The following is a 16,141-nucleotide window of genomic DNA, read 5'->3' as shown; positions in this document are numbered from 1 at the left end:
TTGTGAACAACAGAGAGTGGAGTGTCACCTTAAACACTTGAGTGATTGAGTGAAACACTTGCTTGGTATGAACTGTTGATTTTCATGAGTACATTTTTGCTTAGTGGATTGATCATTCATAATGTATAACATCAATTGTGCAATCTCTAGATTGAAAGCATGCATGCATCTTATTTTGGAATTCACTGAGAATATTGAATTGAGTAGTTTTGTCATGTACCTTGGGATTGTTGAGGCATTGGATGAAAAAGTATAAAGCCAAGTTTTGTTTTGTGTGTTTTGTTTTGTTTTGCTTGAGGACAAGCAAAGTTCTAAGTTTGGGGTTGTTGATGAAGGTTGAAAAACAATTATTTTCATATGTCAATTTGGACTAAATTACGCCCTTTACTACTTGGAATGAGCCTAGAATCAAGCAAAACTCAATAAATGAGTCTGTAGAGAGTCAAAAGCTGTTTTTAGCGATATTATGCTTGTTTTTCATTGTTTTGTAGCTATTTTGAGAAAGTGAAGAATGGAGTTGAAGATAAAGGTCGTAGACTCAAGAAAAGGAAAGAAAGGTTGAAGATCAAACGGTTGCAGTGCAGAAAAGTCAACCAGAATGCAGAAAAGTCAACTAGTCAACCAAAAAAGTCAACCAGTCAACCAGAAAAGTCAACCAGTCAACCAGAAAAAGTTGACCAAACCGCCAGGCGGTTGACCGGAGCGCCGGGTGGCTGTTTTTTGGCGCCGGGTGGTTCTGTGGCTTTAGGCAAACCGCCGGGCGGCCATTTTTGGCGCCGGGCGGTGGTCCGCTAGGCCTGGGCTTGAATTTTGTCACTTTTCTTGGTTATAAATACCCCTATTGCGAGTTCAGAGTCATTCTTTTGACAGGGGAGAACGGCCTGACCTAATTTTGCTCTCTGGAGAGGATCTCTTGGATGCTTAGGCTCCTTTTCATCTTTTCTAGGGTTTGTTCTTCCATTCTTCTTCCATTTTTAATCTAGTTTCACCATGTCTATGGTGAACTAAACCCTATTGGTGTTGGGGGAAACAATGTAATTTTTTGATACTCTCTTTTATTGAAACTCTTGATTATTTATATGGTCTCCATATGTTTTGATTGATAATTGTTGGGTTATCATCTGTGCTTAAGCCTTTATCGTTTAACTCATTCGGTAACTGATGTTTATCTTTATTGATATGGGGACGTACAATAATGACATGAACTGGTGAGTAATTTCTTGATTTTGCAATACCACCTAGGGATAGGGGTAGGACGATCAATTGCGCTAACCTGGTTTGGTGGACTTTATTTATTTGGGCTTGGGCCCCGCGTATTAGGTTCGGCCAACCTGCTTACATCTAGTGTCTTTCCAACCACGGGAAGCAAATGCAGTATAATGGTCAAGGTTTTTACAACAAGGCTTTTATAGAGACCTCACGTCAAAAATATAAAACACCTCTCTAACCCTCTAATCAAAATATAGGCAGTACAATAACTAGACCAACAACAAGAATCCCTTCTTTTGCTGTCTAAACCCTTTGAGAAACCTCTCAAAGTCAAGAACGCCGCATGCTCTTCTTGTTGTAGTCACAATAGGGAACACAACCCAATCTTTAGTAGATTGTAGAACCATCTTGCAGTAGACACCCAAATGTGTAGATAGGGTAGACTTTGAATACACAACAACCTTGCTCTTCAAGAAATCTCAAAAGGAGATGATCACCACGATCACTTCTTGATTCTTGGAGCTTTTTCCTCATTCTTGGGGGCTCCCTGATGGCATATCCCTTGCCATGACCTAACACATTCATGAAGAATTGGAGACACTATGAAAGATGGGCCTAGATTCTTTCTCTTGGGCCATCTTAAGTCATCATGAAGATTTAGTAGAGTAAGAATAATTTTGGGCCTTGTATTTTGGGCCAAGTAGTCTAGATTTTATTTGGGCTTTGTATTTTGGGCCAAGTAGTCTAGATTTTATTTGGGCTTGGTATTATGGGCCTACTTGATGAGCTCGACTCTGAGGCAGATCGACGAAGAGCTGAAGAAATAGACACGGATCGACTGACGAACCGGACCATAGACGCAGCGGAAGACCGGAATCGGAGAGAACTCAGGGTTTAGGGTGGTTAGCGAGGTTTTAATCGGTGAAACAGAAGGATTCATCGGTTGAATCAGTGAAATGGAAGGAATCAATGTTTTAATCGGTGTAAAGGCATCGAATAGGCTTTCAATCGGTTAGATGGAAGGAAAAGATAAAATCAATCGGTCAAAAAAGAGAGGAAAGGCTAGGAGAAGGTGAATCTGAGGAGTGTTTCGGGGAGAAATGACTTACGATGGCTGAGCCGTGAGGAGGCTAGGGTTGCTGGCTGGAGACACTCTCGAAAGAGAGAGACGCTGATGGACGAAAATGAAGAAATGGTTTTCTGTGGAGTTGGTACTCGAGAAATTAACTCGCGTGGCAGCAGACGTACTGAGGAGGGACGCGTGCCAAGCCGAGAGTGACGATATGGATGCCACGGAGGAGGGAAAAATCTGGTAATGGAAAATGAGAGGAAAGGCAATGTGCAAGGAAGGTGGCTAGAGGGAGTCTTTGGACTCTCTAGCTTATGACTTTCAAGAGAGAATTAATTCTGGGTTTCAGAAATCTAATTCTCATTAATCTCAAAAGTAAGTACAAGAAGTGTAGGCATGGCTATATATAGGACTACATGCCTAATTCATTTTACACATGTCTAATTAAAAGTAAAAGAAATACTAAGCTAAAATAATTGGGCTTGGGCCCAAGTCATCATCCCCTCCACCTTGGAAAGGATTTGTCCTCAAATCTGATGGTTCGCCTAAGGACTTATTATTGTAGACTTCATAGTTCTTCCTGGGTCAAAAATTAATCTGCAATAAACATCAAACATATCTCCAATTAGTTTTCTATGACCCAACAAGGTATATAAAAGAATATGTTTAGAAGAAGGTTTCTTAATTTTAAAATTTTCAACTTTATGATTACAAAGAAACCTTTCTTCATTTGAAAATTTATTTTTGTTCTGAGTTAGTGATAACGAAAAAGGCAACTTTAACTCAAGTTTTTGATTGTCATGTGCTAAAAATTGCAACTTTTGAAAAGGTATAATGGCAAATTTTTGGGAAGAAAAGGTAGAATTAAAGCATTCAATAACAATTGGAAAGTGAAAAGATAGAAAACCTCCCCTTAAAAAATTGGATTCTCTTCCATTTTCTTCCTTTCAATTTCTTCCTTCTCTTTCTTTTGTAATCTCTCTTCCACTTCTTCCTTTCTTTCGTTCTCTTTTCTTATTCTCTCATTTTCTTCCTTTTCTCTTCTCTGTTGCTCTCTCCTTTCTTCCTCATCTCTTCTCTCGTTTTCTTCCTCTTCTCTTCTTACTTGTTCTTTTCTTGCTCTTTCTACCTCTTCTTTTCTCTCTTGTTCTCTCTTTCTCTCTCTTTCTCTTCTTCTTTCTTCTTCTCGTTGTCTCTCTTTTCTTCTCTCTTGTCTCTCTATTCTTTCTTGTAGTTCTATCTGTTTTCTCTCCTTGTCTCTTTTACTTCCCTCATTCAAAAACTTCGTGAGTTTATCTCTATATTCTCTCTCCTGACAATAAAATCCACTTAAACTATTAATGAATGATCTACCCTCTTGAATGAATTCTCTTAAAAACTCTTGATTTCTTTGATTCTTTTGTTCCTCTTGCATGATTCCAAGTTCATTTTGGATAATTGAGGTTTGCACCTCCCTATTAAACCTATCTTGATTGAAGTTTTCTTCCAAATTCCTAATCTTTTTTATTATGATCCTAAGATTATGTTGCTTATCAAATTCACTAATCCTATGACTAGACATCCTTTGTTCTTAAAAGTTCTTCTAATTTAAAAAGTTTAAAGATTTCACACTTGACAAATCCCAAGTAAGAGAGGTGAACCACTAGGGTTGCTTAAGTACCAAGTCTTGCCTTAGCCATATTTGTCTTATGCTACTCACTAGATACCCTTTAAAGTAAAATTACTTTTAAAAGCAAAGTATACTTGACTCAATCGGACTCTAATAAAGCCTACGCCCCTAAGCGAAACACAAAATCACATACAAACAAGTAAGATAAAATTCTACTCCTAAGGTGAGGCTTGTAGCTTTGGCTAACAAGACACACTCACTTGTCTAAGCCTAAAATTTTAAAGAAAAACAATCAAGATGGTTGCCAAGATTTGAAAGAGCACCAAGGACTCTTCCAAACTTGGACTTTTTATAATGGCCCTTTTACAAACAATATCTAAGACTAACATTGACAGTGGACTAACACAAGCCCATCAAATACAAAGAAAAAGAAAAATACAAACAAAACTATGCTATTGGTCTCTGCTTCAGCCCACAGATGCTACGGTCTTGATCTTTTGTGCCCACATTCGCGTATCCACAGTTTGGTCCATCTTTGTGCATAGATCCTGTGTTCAACTTTCGACTTTTGCTATCAATTCTCCCAGTCTATATCATGAAGTTCTGTGGGTCCAATCCTGCAAACACAAATGCACACAGCTTGTCACTTACACCCTTTAATCAAATTGCACAACAGATATATAAATGACAGTAAGGACTTCCCTTGCTCTCGGTGCAGTTGATGCAGCTAAAGGAATTTCCGTTGCTTCCAAATTGAAATTTACTACACAAGAGTTCACTCAAAATCAACAGTTCAATCAATCCAACAAAGCACAATTCATAACACAATCAATTTAAGCAAATAACTTCCCTATTCAGATGGTTGCTTCTGGCCTGCTTCAACTAAATGAAGTCCAACTTCATCTTTGCACACACAATCACACCCAAATCCAACAAATACAATTGGGATTGAACATTAACCAAATTCGGATAGATGAAATTCAATACTGAGACCACGCTGATTAACAACCAACCCAAACTAATCAAAATCAGATCAAGCTAATGTAATTCAGAAATGAAATCAGTTTTAATCCAATACTCTTTTATCACTTTAGTTTCAATGAAAACAACAGAATCATAATCTAAATATTACAAACAGATTAGTCCTGCACAGCTAACACAACTAATTAGATGGCATACAAGAGTATTCAACCAATCCAAGAAGTTAGAATCACATTCAAATCAGTAATATCTCAATGATTTCAGAATCAGTTTATAATCTAAATGAATGTAGTGGCAGTTTAGACAGAACACAAGTATATCTGCTCCCATTTGATCACTCAATTTCCTTTTTCCTGCACAATGAACAATCACAAAATAGTGAGCAACACAGTTAAGTAAAGATCAATTTTCGCTCACAAATTTGCCAAGGAAACTTAGGCTGAGACAGCCTCACAACACTCGAGGCTTCTCTTAAAATTTAAGTCACACAAAAGAAAGGTTTGGAAAGGAGATTCTCCCTTGTCAGTTCAAGGCTGGATAGTCTTTTAGACCACCACCACCTAAGAGTCTACCAAGCACACAAACCTTCTTTCAATTTTCCAGAAATCCAGAGTGAAAGAGCTTCTCAAACCAGAGATGAAATGGCTAGGCTAAAGCAATGGCAGGAACCAGAACAGAACAGATCAAGCAATGACAACACAACAGAGAAGACAACTCTAGACAGACTCTAGATCAGATGAATAAAGTAAGCAAAGATCAAATTTAAGAAACAACAGATCAGATTGCACATGTGATGGACAAAACCAGAGTTATCAACCAAGACAAACAAGAAACAAAGCTGTTAAGAAGAGCTGGCACACAAATTGATCTTAGGAATAGTGCTAGATCAAATTTAAAATGCAAGAAACACAAACAAGCTGCAGCAAAATCGAATTTAGATGCTATTACAGTTTAACTGAAACTGTTTGATGATTTGCCTGAAAGAAAAATCAAGTTGATGCACTAATTTCTGTGACTTCACTTGTACTGGCCAAATAGATCCTTTTTTTTTAAGTGATGTTATTGGATTGTTTTCATCTTTTCTTTTCTTTTGAACTATTCAGTACACAAGCCAAACTTTTGCTACAAGTGTAATTGAGGATTGTGCCTTAAACCGCTTGTTCTTTCAAATGAAATATTATGCAGCTCGTTTTCAACAAAGATTGGTTAAAATCTGGTGGTGTTAAGAGTGAAAAATGTGCAGAATTGTAGTAATTCACAAGTGCTTTGCAGAGCCATATTTGTTTTGCCAAAACAAACTTATTAGCACAACTTTTGGATACAAACACAACAGCTATCAAAAGTTGACTAGCTCGGTTCCTATTATGCAGCAGATTTTAACAACTCCACCATCCAGATTTTAACACACAGATACAATTGACCTAGAGACAGTGAAATATGTCCAATTTCAGCACAAAAAAACTGATTGAAGATGTTGGAATTGAAGTATAAGATATTCAACAATGATCTTGATACTGAATCAGATTTAAAAACAGTAAAAGAAAATTGACTACACAAAGAATTGCATCTCGGCCAAATGTTGAGTGAATATCAGCGAGTGTTCCATTGATGCATCACACTAATTACAAACACAATTTGAGTGTTGATTCAGTGTGCATCCAGTACTAACTCATTTGCTTCATTCATTCACAATCACAGATTCACTTGATGCAAACACAGACACCGAATACACAGAATTGATGACAAGTAAAATCAATGCATAATAATGCACATGACTTGACAAAACAAGAAATAGATGCTCAAAATAAAATGACTCAATGCAATCAATGTTAACTGAATAAAAATAAAGAAACTATACTCGAAGATAATGACTCAAAGCACAGGATGACACAAACAGATGCACAAAATCAGATTTTGGAAACCTAAGATCATGAAAACAACTTTCACAGAGTAAGATGCACGAAACTCAAACAGATAAAGATATTAAAGGGAAAAAAAATTGAACAACACGGAATGGAGAAAATAGCACAAAAAAAAATACAAAACTATCAAAGGTAAGACGAGAATCAAAACAAGGAAACAGAGACGCGAACAAACTCAACTCAGAATCGAAAATCAGAGAAGCAATATACTTAGCTTTGAAGCGTGCCTAACCCGAGGAAGAGAACCTATGCTCTGATTACCACATGATGAGCTCGACTCTGAGGCAGATCGGCGACGAGCTGAAGAAACAGGTACAGATTAACTGACGAACCAGACCATAGACGCAGCGGAAGATCGAAATCGGATAGAAGCTAGGGTTTAGGGTGGTTAGTGAGGTTTTAATCGGTGAAACAGAAGGATTCACCGATTGAATCAGTGAAATGGAAGGAATCAATGTTTTAATCGGTGTAAAGGCATCGAATAGGCTTTCAATCGGTTAGATGGAAGGAAAAGATAAAATAAATCGGTCAAAAAAGAAAGGAAAGGCTAGGAGAAGGTGAATCTGAGGAGTGTTTCGGGGAGAAATGACTTACGGTGGCTGAGCCGTGAGGAGGCTAGGGTTGCTGGCTGGAGACACTCTTGAAAGAGAGAGACGCTGATGGACGAAAATGAAGAAATGGTTTTCTGTGGAGTTGGTACTCGAGAAATTAACTTGCGTGGCAGCAGACGTACTGAGGAGGGACGCGTGCCAAGCTGGGAGTGACGAGATGGATGCCACGGAGGAGTGAGAAATCTGGTAATGGAAAATGAGAGGAAAGGCAATGTGCAAGGAAGGTGGCTAGAGGGAGTCTTTGGACTCTCTAGCTTATGACTTTCAAGAGAGAATTAATTCTGGGTTTCAGAAATCTAATTCTCATTAATCTCAAAAGTAAGTACAAGAAGTGTAGGCATGGCTATATATAGGACTACATGCCTAACACATTTTACACATGTCTAATTAAAAGTAAAAGAAATACTAAGCTAAAATAATTGGGCTTGGGCCCAAGTCATCACTAGTAGTGTAGGATTTCAATTGGGCCTTGTATTTAGGGCCAAGTAGAATAGGACTTTGACCAAACAAGTCAACAAATGGTCAAGGCCTAAAGTTGGCTATGCTTGGACCTCCAAAATGGGTGTGTTGACCAAAGGGTCAACATTTTGGCTAAGCTTGGAGAACAAGGGAGGATAATTTCATCCTAGACATGTGGAAGCTTCCTATTGGAGAGTTTTCCTCCTAGTTAGTGGCCATGTGTCACTTTAGGAATGGAGAGTTTTTCCATAGGTAGTGGCCACATTTCACTCTCTCATTTAAGAGGATTTTTGCCACTTGTCTCCCTCCTATTGGAGAGGACTTGTCCTTGCTCTCCAAGAAAACCAAGGTGGCTCTTTTAGGTTAAAGTTTCAGCCCATTTTTGAGACACCTTAGCCTATAAATAGAGGTGTTCTTCATCATGTAATCACCTTTGATTTAGAGTAAAGTTATGCTGCCATTTTTGTGCCATACTACTCTTTTAAGGTCACCTAGGCTAGAGCAACCCAAGTGGCCTCCTCTAGCCACCTTCCTCCAAGAGTTGGCCCAACCTCTCTTAGAGAACCCTTAAACACACCTTTCATCACCATACAACTCATCAAAACCATGAGCTATCAACACCTTTCACCACCACCAAATTCCACAATCTTCATTCATAAACTTATGGCTTGATTTGCTTCTAGATTTGACTTTTCCTAGCTAGAGCATTGCCATCACTCCCTAAGGTCAAATCTGGTTCAAAATTAAAAGACTTAAAATTACAAATGAAATTAAAAACAATTGTTGTTGTGGAAAATAATAAATGATGTGGCCACACTCTTGTTGTCCGAAAATATGATTCCAAAATGTCTTGCAAATAATAATTGGAATAATTAAGCCCAAATAATTTAAATTAATTAAAATAAGAATTAATAGTCAAATTAAGCTCAAATAGTGAAAATGAGACAATAATGGAGAATTAAACACAATTCACTAATACAATTCGGTGTGGAAAGCTAAGTGAATAGTACAAAATAATGATTCATCACATTGACTATGTGAAGTCAGAACGAAATATCGAGAGGAATGAGACTTAAGCTACTTGTAAACAAACAAGTGATGATAACTCAACCTTTGTGATTGGAGATCCCATGAATAAGCGTATGGGTAAAAATAAGTCAATTATTAATTCTAATAACACTACATTGATTTTAATCAATTAGGCCCATTCCTATGATGTGTGTGAAAGTGCTAGGGACTACATGATTGAGAGGTTAAACTTTATAATTAAAATACTGTATGGTGAAAGAATTTTAACTTAAACAAAATTTTAATGCTTTTCATATCCTTTACAGGTGGTGTAAGATTTGCAACATACACTTCATGAAATCACCTATATGAGTGTGGAGTGGGGCTACTGGTATGAGATATTGACTTTATCTTTAGAGCACTCATGAATACCGGGCACATGCATAGCCCAGTAAGCACAACACAATGATAACAACAAGGATTGTGGGGTGTATGGTTATTGATAAACCTCTAACACATGTCAAATGTCCTTGGTTCATATAGCTTGTTATACCAACTACATTGTGTGTTAGGTTTCTCAATCTAAGATTGGTCCATATAGCTTGTTATGCCAGCTTTGATGCATTACATTTATCTGAGACCCAAAATTTCTTCTTTCATTAGTTCTATATCTTATATTTTGCAATATGTGGAGGATTGTTGTAAAACTGAATTTAAAAATGTATTGCAAAATATCTCGCAATTACTTTTTGTTATCAACGCATAGTACGAGGCTTCAACCACAAGTTGTGGTTCTGCTTCCACTTTTTCTGGGTTGTTTTAGAATCTCTAACCATCTATTTTTAACTGCTCTTTTCTCACCTCAATAGAGCGACAATTTTAATATTTCTTTTCTTTTATTTTCTAATCCTTTTATCTTCTTGATCTTTGATCTTGGGTTGATTTTTACTCCAAGAGAAAGTTCTCCTTCCTAGTTTTGAGTTCCTCACAGAGACGTTCCTATTGTATCTTGAGAGACGTGCACATACACTGTGGATAAATCCTTAAGGGCAATGATCATTCATGCCTTAGGAAATACTTGTATTGTTTTCTAGTCAAATTCTCCTACATTTTTTAAGAGAATATTTATGTATGGGCTGTCAATAATCTAGCGGGTTTCTTTGAGAGTTTGTTATTACCCATTATGTTAATAATATAGAAAGAAGTTATTATCATTTCTCAATTTCTTTTTTCTATAAGAGGTTCCTTGGCCTCGAATCAAGGCAATTTTCTTATCATTTTTTTTTTTGCTTTCATTAGTGTAGGAAAGATATATGAAAATGGTTATCAATAATGAATATTGGTTGTACAACCGAAACATATTAAGATAAGATAAAAAAGAGAGGACTTTTGGAATCAATTATGAACCAAAACAAAAATGTCAACATTTTGCATCAGTTAAAAAAAAACTAAAATACTAAATCAAAAATAAAATATAATAAATAAAAATTTTGGTTATTTGGCATCGACTCTACTCATAATCGATGCCATGTGCCCTGTATGATTTAAAATAATTATTTAATTTTAAGGATCTTTGGCCTTAGTTTGATTGAGAATCAATGTGAAAAACCCTTAAAATTAATTTATTATTTTAAATATGAAAGGGCATATGACTTCAATTATGAGCATAACCAATGCCAAATCCCTTTTATGCTTCGATTGTGGGAATAATCGTGTCCATATACCCTTTCTAATTGAAAACAACGAATTCATTTTAAAGTTCTTTGACAACAATTTTAACCATAATGAGGCAAAATCAGTTTTTTGCATCGGTTGATTTTGCCCCGATTTTAACCAGAATTGAGGCCGGAAATTGGTTATTTTTTTAAAATAATTTTTTTTTTCTTAAATGATTATTGAATTCAATTATGACTTGAACAAAGTCAAATACCACTTTCTTGTTCGGTTTTGTCTATAACCAAAGCCTAATGTTGTCGTTTTTTTTTTTAAATATTCTTCTTATTTCTATTTCATCTTACACATACAACCTGCATAATGTCCAACATAAAATACCCAGAACAGAAACAAAATAAGATATCTTTATAAGCCAAAATATAGATAGTTGTTTAAATTATGATATCCTAACAATTACATATTATCATACATTTTTATTACATATGTTGCACAATGTTTCCTTAAGTAATGAATGGAATTATCGAGAATTGATGTAAGACTCTTAAATTTATGCACAAAAGATAATGATTTCAATTAATGTATAAAAAGACAATGGAGAAAAATATTTAATTCAGTGCAATTATTACAGTTTCCATAGGTACTTTAATACGGGCACAAATAATGGTTGTCATCCAATGCATTACATAGTAACCACACTCATATGAGTCGGTTTGTCTATTACTCTAAAATATGTCATCATAATTTTAAATAATTAAGAAAGATCGTTGGAATAAAATATTTATAAATGTATGAACCAAAATACCGAACCTTGAGGGCCAACCATGCAAGCTCTTTAGCCTTAGCAACTAATTTCCTTGACAACATTATATGTCCTAATTGAATAATGAAAAATACAATTTTTTAGGATACACTTATATAACAAAGAAGGTTCACAACATTGAGATGACATTGAGGTTCTTACCAATCTACTACTTGTCTGAGATGGTTGGGGGCAGACTTGTGCAAGGAACAAAACTACACAACAATGTTATCCATTGGGAAAACCACAAGTAGTTGCCAATGACGCCTGAATTAATAATAACTTAACAATTATACCTTAAAATCACAAATTATACTTACAAGTCAACAAACTACACTTACTAACAATGTAAAGGACAAAATATATTTGCTTTCCTCGTACAAAGTAGTTGGTGACTTATGGTTGGATGCTATCAAATTTATTGCCCTTCATGAATGAGTTGGGGGTCTATGAACCTATATACATCATCCAACTCCATATTGTGACTTACACCAAACATATACTTGAAAACAAAAAATTTATTTTATATAAGTAAAGAGATTAATCAATTTTATATAAAGAATGGTTTAGAGACTTACATCAGCCACAACTAACTAAATAAGGGTAATATTCAGTTCTTCTTTCCCAACGCAAGCTCTAAGACATCTTGCTTATACAAGTACAATGGAATGTCAATGTCTTTCCCAAATACACTAAAATCACTTGGAACCAACATCAACTGATTGATTCTTATGTCAACAAACTGATGTAGGAGTTCAAGAGTGTTTAAGACTTTCCTCTCGACGCGTCTATTGTTACATGGAAAACTATTTAAGTACGAACATAAAAAACATGTGAACTTAAAAATTGAGAAGTGTATGGTGGGTTTAGGAAATTACCTTGGGTACTCAAGCTGTCCCATTGCAGTTGACGACCTTCTAGAGTGAAATTACCTTGGGAGCTCTACTCAGCCAAGGTTTAACATCTAATATGCATAAAATAATATTTTTATTTACAGGAAAGTTATATCTTACAATTCTTTTTGAGATTTCTAGTGTGGTGTTAGAAGTTTAGGAGCTCGGTGATCGTAGACGAACTAACTTCCACTTCTTATGATAGGATGGTGGTGAAGGAGGCTATGGACAATCACCCTCAGAGGTGGGGGTCTGACTTCTGAATTTTCCCTTATGATATTCTCTTCAAGCTTTCTTTACGCACCACGAAATAAGAATTGTGTTTTTATTTTAAACACTTATACCTTGTGCTTTTGTCCTCTTTTCTTGTAACATATAATGAATTAGTTTATATCATATTAATTTCATTTAATGAATTAGTTCAACTTGTACATAATTATCAATGAGGAAATAGATGATTTCATGTAAACTAACCTTCCATCCCCTGGATTTATGAATCTCAACAAATTGACGTTAAGTCTCTTCATCAATATTGCCTTGTATTTGGCACATATTTCATTACTTTTTGCTCCGAAGATATATCTGAAGTAACGAGAAGCACTAGAAAGGGGGTTGAATTTTGTTTATGGAAATCTTCTTCGACACTAATATTTTACAATATTTGATAGAGATTGGATGATCCTCATGAATCATTAATCCCCTGACGTGTAAGTATTGAGATTGTTGACAACACAATATCTCTATCACTCTGGTTTTTAATGATGACAACACATCTTTAATAACACACATATGTTGTTGTTGTGTTACATGTTCTTATGCCTATTGTTTGGTATATTTGTTGAACATGTTTCTGTGATATATTGCTATGTGAATGCATACTTATTGAGCTTGTACATGTTACATCATTTTTGGATGCATTGTACATGTTTTAAAGCATGAAAACCACAAGCACTTTTGTGAACTTATAATTGTGTGACAAAGCAGCGGTAAAGTCGACTCCATTGCTAATTGAATCGACTATGCTAAAGTCTTTGTACAAATTTTGAGAATTAGTGCTATGTGAGATTTTGTGAAGGAAAGAATTTCAAAATGCTCTGACATGTCAAAGTCGACTCTGAGATTATAGAGCTCCAAGAACTCATCAAGAAGACAATGATGATCTTTCTTGAAGGAGATTCAAAAGGAGATTGATTGCGCGCTCATTGCTTGATCACATATCTGCACATTGAGGTGTTTCTAGTTTTACCAAGATTCTGGTTTAGCATCCGTGGTGATTTCTGTTGGTACCTATTGTGATTACAAGGGATAGACTCGTGGAGTCTGGTTCACTTTGAGGGCTGTTCAAAGTGGTTTTGGCTATATTTTGGTTAGAAGGTTAGAAAGGAGATTTATATTTTTTACGTGAAAGTCTTCTATAAATTCCTTGCAGTAAAAACCTTGACCATTATAGTGCAATTGCTTCCTGGTATTGGAAAGACACTGGATGTAGGCATTGAGGCCGAACCAGTATAAAAACCAGTGTTTGAATTTCTCTATCCCTACTCTTTTATATTCGGGCGACTGTATTATCTGCATAGTCAACTACGATTTTCCGCTGCACACAATTTTCATTACTTACGACTCAAGAAAGTTTTGTAAAGTTTTATACTTTGTTTTAAAGATTGCAAAAGCCTACCTGTTTTCCAACAATTGGCACCAGAGCTGGTTTTCATAAAATATTTGAAAAACTAGTCGACTCTGTTTTTCATTGAATCGACTATAAACCTGGGGATGGATTCTTGTTTTCAAACTTTTGGTGAAGGTGCTTCAACAAATAGACCACCTTTGTTTGGTGGTGAAAATAATCCATTTTGGAAAATTCGAATGCAAATCTTTCTTGAATCTGTGGATAAAGGAATTTGGGATGCAACCTTGAATGGTCCTTTGATAACGGTTGAAAAACAGTTATTTTCATACTCAATTTTGATATTAAAACACGCCCTTTATGACTTAGAATTAGCTTGAAATCATGCATTTTGTTTAAGTTGAGTCATTTGAGAGTCAAAATTTGTTTTTAGAGATATTATGCTTGTTTTGCAGGGTTTTGATTAGAATTGGAGATGAATTGAAAGAAGGGTTGAAGATCAAACGGTTGCGGTTCAGAAAAGTCAACCAGTCAACCAGAAAAGTCAACCAATTGACTAGATTGTAGTTGATCAGCACCCAGCGGTGAAAATGACCGTCGGGCGGTGGCCAGATTCGAGGGAAAGCGCTGGGCGGTGAAATATGACGCCGGGCGGTTGTCTACTAGGCTTGGGCCTAAATTATGTTACCTTTCTTGGTTATAAATAGCCCTAGTGCGAGTTTAAATGTATTCTTTTGACAAAAAGGGGCAGCCAGACCTAATTTTCACTCCTTGGAGAATATCTCTTGGATGCTTAGGCTCATTTTTATCTAATCTAGGGTGTGCTTTTCCATTCTTCCATCATTTTTCATCTAGTTTCACCATGACAATGGTGAACTAAACCCTTTTGTTGTGGGGGAACAATGTAATCTTTTGAAACTCTCCTTTATTGAAACTCTTATGTATTTATATGCTTGTCCTATGCTTTGATTATCAATTGTTGGGTTTCTCATTTGCGCTTAATGCTTTTATCATTTAACTCATTCGATAATTGTTGTTTGTCTTTATTGATACAGGAACGTACAATACTGTCATGAACTGGGGGAAATTCCTTGATTAAGCAATACCACCTAGGGATAGGGTGGTAGGACAATCAATTAGTTTTGCTTCAGTTTATAATGCTTTATTAATTAATAGGGGAGGCTAGGGATAACAAGCCAGTAATTAGTAATAGGCTCTTTTCGCCGAGGGATCGGGTTAAGGGTAGACTAAAAAAGTTTGCATAACAATTAGATAACAAAGCAAATTAAATAAGAGGATTAGATAAGAGAGAGTGGATAAGATGAAATTGTAAACCCCAACAACTCCATTCATCCATAGTCTTTTTCTCGTCAATTGAATCAATCGCATTTGCATGTTTACTTTTTGTTTTTGCATCCAAACCAACTAATTTTTCTTTACAAGTCTTATGATTTCAATTTGCACGAACGAAAAGGCCTTCGAGTCATTTGGGAAGAACGATATTGGGTTTACCAATTATATTACTTGAAACGATCTGGTACACTTGCCAGAGTGCTAACATCCTTATGTGCCTACTAAAACTGTTCATAAAGAAACTGTTATAAAACCTTTTACTGAATGGATTGCTACCGAAAATAGAAAAGCTCAGTATTATATTAAGGCTAGAAATATTATTGCCTCTTCAGTAACAGTTGATGAATTTTTTAGGATTTTCTCTATCCATGCACTTTTACTTACCGTCGACTTTACTAATTGCGCAGTCAACTACGTTTTTCTGCTACACACAAATTTTCATTACTTGCATTTCAAGAAAGTTTGAAAAGTTTTATACTTTGATTTCAAGATTGCAAAAAGACTTTGATTTTGATAAACCACCAATTCACCCCCCCTTTTGGTGTAAAAAGAAGCCTACCTTGTCTTCCAACATGATTAGGTGAAATCTAAACCCCAACAACATATTCATCTCATAAGTATAAACATTATCCACTCACTTTTGCTTTTCTCTTCAATTGATCAAAATTGCATTCATATTTACTTTTACTGTATTTGCATTCAAAAACCAACAAAATGTTCTTTTAAAGTCCTGATTAGTTAAGCAATTACACAACTATTTAGTGTCGTGAGTCTCTTGGGAAAACGATACTTGGTCTTACCACTTATTATTATTTGATACGATTCGGTACACTTTCCGAGGTCTTGACAGTCTTGTAGTGGGTCTTTCATCCCTTGATAAACTCTACCGCTCAGCCAAATATCTCTGCAAATGAAAAACACAAAAGATTA

This window comes from Vigna radiata, chromosome 1, assembly GCF_000741045.1.
Source record: "Vigna radiata var. radiata cultivar VC1973A chromosome 1, Vradiata_ver6, whole genome shotgun sequence".
Classification (NCBI taxonomy): Eukaryota; Viridiplantae; Streptophyta; class Magnoliopsida; order Fabales; family Fabaceae; genus Vigna; species Vigna radiata.
The sequence above is the reverse complement of the archived record's forward strand: the minus strand, read 5'-3'. Positions refer to the sequence as shown.